Genomic DNA, 7,321 nt, shown 5'->3' with positions numbered 1-7,321 from the left:
AAAAAAGCGGAACGTGTCACACACAAATTAAAAACCACTCTTAGCTGGTGCACCAAACAGAATTCCCATAAGGGCATATGATATTAATAACCTCAAGGGCCTATAAGTTACTTATTATAGACAATTTATCAAATATAATTAAGATTGCGATAGTAATTGCTGAGTGCTGTACTCTTGTTCGAAACCTTCTTGTTATCATGAGATGCCTGTATGGATGATCCGAAAAATATATACCTGTAAATTGCTTACATCTATTTTTTTTAAAGAAATGAACTATTTATTTCTCTTTGCAAAGTGCTGCTTTGACGCACTGTATCAAACATTATTTTAATGGCCTCAAAGGAAAAAAAAAGAATGGGTCATCTATGAATGTACATCACGGTGCTGAACTAATGCTCTTAGTTTTGCAACCATTCTAATCAGATTCTAGATACTATTTCACAACTACAGTGCAATACCAATAATCGCATTCAAAATATTTCTGGTCAAAAAGGCTGAGAAAAAATAGAGAAGAACAGGACAAGGATAAGACTCCGTGTTCGCATATTTATCAAATGCGCAACTAACCAATAGTTGTGGCCCCGGATCGTCCAACACCAAAATAAATAAGGAGAGCCGATGGCTTCTGGATCCATGTGAAAACTTAGCCAAAGAAATCTAGCCACACCTACAGCGGCCCGATCCCTAACAATGCTAGAGTGACTTTGAAGGCTGCTGCTGACTCGCCATCGCCGTTCCCAAGCAAACAAGGTGGAGACCCGAATACGACAGCACGTCAGTACCCGCAACCTTCTACCCGTATCTGCGGTGCTCCCGGCCGGTCTAAATCTTGATCCTTTCTCATATTATTTAAGTTGTGCTTACGTTATTAGGTGTTTAAGATCCTGGTTAATTAAGAACTGAGCTGAGTTTTATTCCTACGACATCTCCATCTACCGAGCTACTTAACCGATTCCCTTCAGTTCATTCAGCTCATGTCGAGCATTCCCTCGTGGAACTCGGCGACGTGGTCGGTGGTGACGCATTGCGTGATGAGCCGAGCCCCTGGCAGCTTGTGTGCCCGTGGCCTCACCAGAATACACGTGGCGACGTGGGACAGGTTTGTCAGTGGCACAACGTGCGCAGGCGGGCCCCACCCGTAGTCCACCTCGGCGAACCCGAGCCGCGTCCAGTCGGAGACCAGCAGCGTCCGGTAGTCTGCCGTGATCTGGTACGGGTCGACGCCAGCGGGCATCTCCCCGGCCGCCCAGCGCTTGAACTCCGCCGGCATCCGCCGCTTCCCGTCCTTGATTAGCTTGACTACCTCCACCACCGAGGATCCAGCCACCCTGTCCGCCGCCGCCGACATGCGCATGATGTAGTAGCAGTTGCCGTAGAACCCGGCGCCGCCGCGCGGGAGCGAGCCCTGCAGCAAGGCGCGCGTGTTCATCGCGAAGCAGAGGTGGACGACGGAGTCCGCGTCGAACCCCACCGCGCGGGTGCGGCTCCGCCACGCCTTGGCAATCAGCACCTCGAACGCCGAGCACCGGGCGCCGCCGCCGCCCGCCGTGGCGCACTGGATCTTCAAGCGGTCGATGTGGTCGGCCGAGATGTCGATGGCGAGGTACTCGAGCCGCCGCCTGGCGCCGCCGGTAACAGGGTCAGGAAGTCCCGTGACGGTGACCCATGCTGACGACGACGGGTCCGGCATAGCCTCACGGCTCCACTGCGGCTCGACAGAGACGGTCGCCGCGCCGCGTGCGAGCTCGCCGACGGCAGCCATGAACTGGGCCGCGCCGGCGCCGTCCGCCACGGCGTGGCTGGATCGGAACCGACGACGAAGCCGCCGCAGCGGAAGACGGTGACTTGGACGAGCAGCACGTGGTCCCGCTCCTTCTCCTGCGGTGGCGTGGGCGGGAGGAGCATGTCCTTGGGAACCAGGAGCGGGTGCTCCAGGTAGTCCACCTCCTCGAGGGTGAACGAAGCCGAGGCCTCGGTGAACCAGACGCCGGCATTGGTGCAGTCCACTGCAGCAATGCCGCCGGCGTCCGAGAAGGCCAGGCGTCCTGCTAGCGGGTATAGTGCACCAAGGCCTGAACAAGGGCCTTCTCGATTGTTCGAGCTGGGCCCCCGTCAGGATGAACCGGCGGCTGATTGAACACATGGAGTGACTCGATGAGCACCATCTGGGTGGGGTACCGGTCGAGCCACGACAGGGGAAGCGTGCCGCCTGGCGTGGGCTCGGTTGGAACAAGGTTTTAAATCTCCGGCTGTAGCTTTCGCTATCTTCGGCTATAGCTGTTTTAGAAAGATTTATCTAAGTTTTTTCATGTATAATTTAGCTCTTAGCTACCACTATAGTCCGCTATAGTCTATTTTTAGACATAGATAGCTAAATAGCTTAGCCCGCTATTTAAAACATTGGTCAGTCGCTGCGCGAGCCGCTGGATAGACATCTCACTGTGACTAGGGTTGCTGCCGCGCGGGTTTGCTGCAGCCGGAAGGATGCGAGAACGACGACAGTGGGGAGGCCCGGGGATCGGATGACTGAGAGCAGCAGCTAGCAGGTTGCCGTGTGGCTGATCTATCGATCTCCTTGCTCGACGTGGTCGGGTTTTATGGCCGTGTGGGAGCTAATTTTCCAAGCTAAGTGACGTATAGTAGCGCACGGGAAAGTGCTTGACCGAGCTGCGTTTCTCACTCGTTCCAGTTGGTCTTATATTATCATTTGTGACACGTGTTTTTTTCCAAATCCACAAGTGTATTAGTTCTTCAGCAGTAGTAACCGCGTCGTACACAGCTGCTATTATACTCTTGTTAGTGTTTCAGCCTTTCAGGTATATGGAGACGGCAGGACTGACCAGCAAAACATTGCTCATCTTGTCTGAACGCAGAGGTTCCAGTCATTAAGCAAGCTAAGGCAAGTCGTCCAACACGGGATGGAAACATCGCATGCCTCAGCTCTATATAGGGAACGCGTGGGGAAAGAGATCGAGACGACAGAAACTTCTGAAGAAGCTTACGAGCAGCAACTGTCTAAGTTTAGGACATTGGAAGAAACATGGCCGTGTTGGTGATACCAAATCTTTGCTTGTAGAAGTATCATAAGGGCAAGTACAACAGTGCAGACAGCTGCTGTCTTTTTGTCACAAATAGACAGGTTGTACAATGAGCTGTCTATTTGGCTGTCTGCAAGGTGATTAATTCATTCTTTGACACACAAATTCATGATGATCTAGTGCATAATTGATCTTTATAGCCATTTTATTGCATACATAAGAAAATGCACAATACATTCAAATAATTCTAATGACTCTTAAAATAAGCATATATATACATATATATTTTCATATGAAATGATCTCAGGAATACATGATATGATACTTCAGTGAAAATGGGCATTTCCGACACTAGAATGAAAAATAAAAATGACAAGACACAGTTCTCCCTGGACAGGCATGCTCAATTCATACTTGACTGGGAAAAAACCATACTCAGTTCATACAGACATGCTCAGTTCATATTCGACAAGAAACAATTCACACTAGACAAAAAAAAGACTTGATAAAAAAAGACACTTGACACTTCATAATTGACTGAATCATTTCAGAACCACCGCCAACAGGTCAGCCTCCAACTCTAGAGATGCACCTGACGATCACAATTTAAAAAATACTATAAGGAACAAGCTTTGCAACAGTTCACACAAAGTATTGATACTCTGTCATAACTAGTATGCAATATTGAAGCAGAGCACTTGGTCTTATATAGAAATGGTACTTCAGCACATATGTACTTCAGCATTTCAAAATGACAGAAATGGCAGAATGCTACCAATGACATATATGACAGGTTGCTAGCAACACTAACCTCATTTTTCAGCAAATAATTTTTTCTTCAAATACTTCAATGTATCTGAATGTTCTAACTTTTCTTCATCGGACATTGATGCTACATCTACAGAGAGAAGGCGGTTATATGTCTCAAACATCTTAGTTTCAAGTTCATATTTTCTTGCCTCCCTTTGCATCTGAGCTGCCTCCTTTTGTTCCTTTGCTGCAAGGTGGGCAAGCTTGGCTTGTTCGATCTTTTCAGATGATAGCTTTTCCTACACTTCCAAGACTTTCAGCCTATTTGCATGCTCTTCACTCTGTATTTTACCAAATTTATCCAGCTCCTCAAGGTCAATATGGTCCCCCTCCTTACTTTTGGCATATTTCAATTTTTTAGCTTTTTTTTGCCCCATTGGTCTTGGCTGTTCCTCAAGTTAATCTGCATCTGTATGGCTAACATCCTCTCCTTCCTTCTCCTTGCCTGAACCCTTTCTTTTTCTTGCTTTTTTAAGCCCACTATTGTATGTTACCCACTTTGCTTCATTCTTGACCGTATTCCATACATCCATCAACACAAAAGGACCTAGATTGAGACTCTCATTGTCCTTTATATACAATGCATGGGCCTTCTCAATCCACATTTGATCACTATAGCCACTTGTATAAATCATTCGAACCTTCAACCAAGCACTATGGAAAAGGTCGATCCACTTATTTACCTTATGAAATCGGTCCCTGATTTGCTTGGCATTTCTCCTCCTATGACTTGGTGTAGTCTCATTGTACGTAGCCTCAACATCAGCCCGGTATTGCTCATTCTTCCTATCAGCACCGATGGTTGAGTCTGTTGAGTTGAGCAGCCAAGCGCTCATCTATAAATGTAATAAATATATTTTATCTTCTTGCTAGTATGGTAAGTAAAAACATCAAACATCATGAAATTGCAATGAGACTCACCATCCTGACATCTTCTTGAGTCCAAAAGATTCACTTCTCAGTTCTAGGTGTCTCATCACCGCTGTCAACATTAACATATGGGTTGTCCCTTGCTGAAATAGGAGTCGAGAATTCTTCTTCAGACTGAAAATCTTGCATACTCCATGGCGCCTTGAATGGGGCAAACTGAGAAGGCTCTCCAACAAAATTAAAATGTTGAGACACGTTAGGCTGGATAAAATTTGTGAAGCCTCCAGGAGGTGTTGCATTGTTTCCCCTGCAATCAGGAAGCAAAATCAGTAATGCATTTCAGCCTAAACCAACAGTTACTGTCCAATTAACGCTAAACCAGTACTGATTGAGCATGAGTTTATATATGATAGGACACATCTGCAATGCTTCCCTTTGTTGCTACCAGCATATCTCTATCTCTGCATTAATTTAGTTGCCAAAGAATTGAAGCTAGGATACGATGATGCTTATGTACGTCCTAAACCTTTGTCAGTTCAGAAACAAAATTCACAACCATGAGTTTCAAAATATGAGTAGTTCATCCTAGCTGAACCAATGTTTTTTTTTTTGAAAACCGGTCTGAACCAATGATACATGTACGGCTTCAGCTTAACTGTTCACACCCATTAGGCTTTTTTTTAATCACCTGGGCATCACGCTTCACAAACATTTGCACACAGACTACTTCTATTAATACAAAAGATTAATTTCATAGACTTAGTAAATGTTAAATGTGATATACTGGTTAGGATGATCAAGAGGTGAAAAGCCCGTGTTTGTAACACAGATAACCATGAACAAAAGATGGTATGCAGATAAACTAGTATTACAGAAAGTAAGATGGTATGCAGAAGAAGTAAATTGGAATATGCACTTATAATATACACTTATAATAAGCACTTAATATAAGTACACATAACCTGATGCATTACTCCTTAAAAGGAAAAGGAAAGCACCACATCACTCATGCATCAAAGATCTCTTCCTTTTATGTGGCTAAACAAGTAGATTGTTCTATACAAGTCACTGTGTTGCTTTTGAATTAATATTTTTGAAACAGTTCTTTACTCAAGGTGAGACAAAATTGCAATGTAATAATAGACACACGAGTTCAGTGATCAAACTTAGGAAGCCATGCTACTATAAATGATGAATAAGATTCATGAACTCTATGACCCCTAAATAGAAGTGAGAGTGAGATCTACTGGTAGACTTTCCCACACCTGAACTAGCAGGACTGCCTATCACTAAATTAAGAAGGGATAAAAGAATCAACTACTACATTTGTTAATGAAAAAATGGTCGACTAATGAAAGGGTGAAAAAAGATGGTCAGGTTCAACTTATCCCTGCATCTACTGGGATGGAATTTCCTGTTCTAATGGAAGGGTGACAGAAGTGTGAGTGCTCAAGTAACCTTCTTTCTATTAACAAATAATCAAAACGTACAGAAACCTAGTTTTTGCCATACTCTTGTTTACTGAATCCATGTAGGGAAAAAACATACTCTTGTTTACTGAATCCATGTAGGTAAAAAACATGCTAACAATTACTGAAAAATCATGGTTCTACACTTGTGTACACTGCTTCACATAAGTAACATATTGAGCAAAGTTGAGAGAGTACCAAGTTGCAGGATTTGAAGATTGAGAATTCCATGGTTGACGGGGCTTTGTCTGCCGCTACCGAAGAAGCCGCTGGCGTTGCCATTGAAGAAGCAATTGCCGTCGGTGAAGGACCTTGGTGGAGTAGCCGTGCTAAATCCCGAACCCCTCTGCTCTGGCACACGCGCAGCCCATCCCGAATTGCTCTGCTCCAGCGCCCGAGCACTTCCATGGACCTTCCGCATCGGCGCCGCCGCATCCTTCCGCGATTGCGCCGCAGCTGCCTTGCGCACTCGGGCCGCATCGACATTGAGCACATTTTGCGTCGCCGCCGCCGTCGCCGCCCGTTCCTACCGTGACATGGTGGCTGGAATAGGAGCTAGGGTTGGATGGGGAGGATGCAGGGGGAGTATTTGAAGGAGAGCGCGGAAGAGATTTTCGCGGGAGAGGAAGGCGCGAACCTTGGGCCCAAATCGAATCCACCCCCTCACACTGGATCCTGCCTCCGCCGACTCCCCGCAGCGGCGCCGTACAACGGGCGCTGTTGTTGTCGTTTCACCTGCGAGCACAGGAACCGGTCGTAGATGGATGTGACAACGGCTGGGGAGTAACTGCTGCTCCGTGGGGGTTTTTTTTTTTTTTGCAAAAACAGGAACCAAGTCGACAGCTCTGGACGGTGCGTTATACGTGACCTAACACATGACCCTCATGCAGTAATTACAGAGTTGTCGGTCTAATACCTAGCTTATAAATTATTCCAACCGGTACTAAATGATGGCATTTACCATTTAATACCGGGTGGTATTAAAAATCAGTATTAAATGACTCGGGGGCATTGTGCTATAGAACCAGTACTAAATTGATAAATTGATATTAGTACTAAGTTTAATGCAACCGGTACTAATTGGAGGTGAACGAATGCCTCTTTTTCTTGTAGTGGCCGGGAGGCGGCAGGCAC

At 45.9% G+C, this 7,321-nt stretch overlaps 1 long non-coding RNA gene and 1 pseudogene across 1 annotated transcript; both read right to left on the bottom strand.

Annotated features, from left to right (window-relative positions):
* Positions 1–573: 573 nt before the first annotated feature.
* On the bottom strand, positions 574–2,234 carry LOC120680914 (annotated as a pseudogene).
* Positions 2,235–3,430: 1,196 nt separating this feature from the next.
* LOC120683679 lies at positions 3,431–6,983 on the bottom strand. The gene is made up of 5 exons (XR_005678879.1): positions 6,825–6,983; positions 6,386–6,730; positions 4,770–5,025; positions 3,850–4,684; positions 3,431–3,630 (listed from the first exon to the last, which is right to left on the bottom strand). It is a non-coding gene; the product is annotated as an uncharacterized LOC120683679 (long non-coding RNA).
* Positions 6,984–7,321: the final 338 nt, after the last annotated feature.

This window comes from Panicum virgatum, chromosome 7N (genome assembly GCF_016808335.1).
Source record: "Panicum virgatum strain AP13 chromosome 7N, P.virgatum_v5, whole genome shotgun sequence".
NCBI lineage: Eukaryota > Viridiplantae > Streptophyta > Magnoliopsida > Poales > Poaceae > Panicum > Panicum virgatum.
The sequence above is the reverse complement of the archived record's forward strand: the minus strand, read 5'-3'. Positions and strand labels throughout refer to the sequence as shown.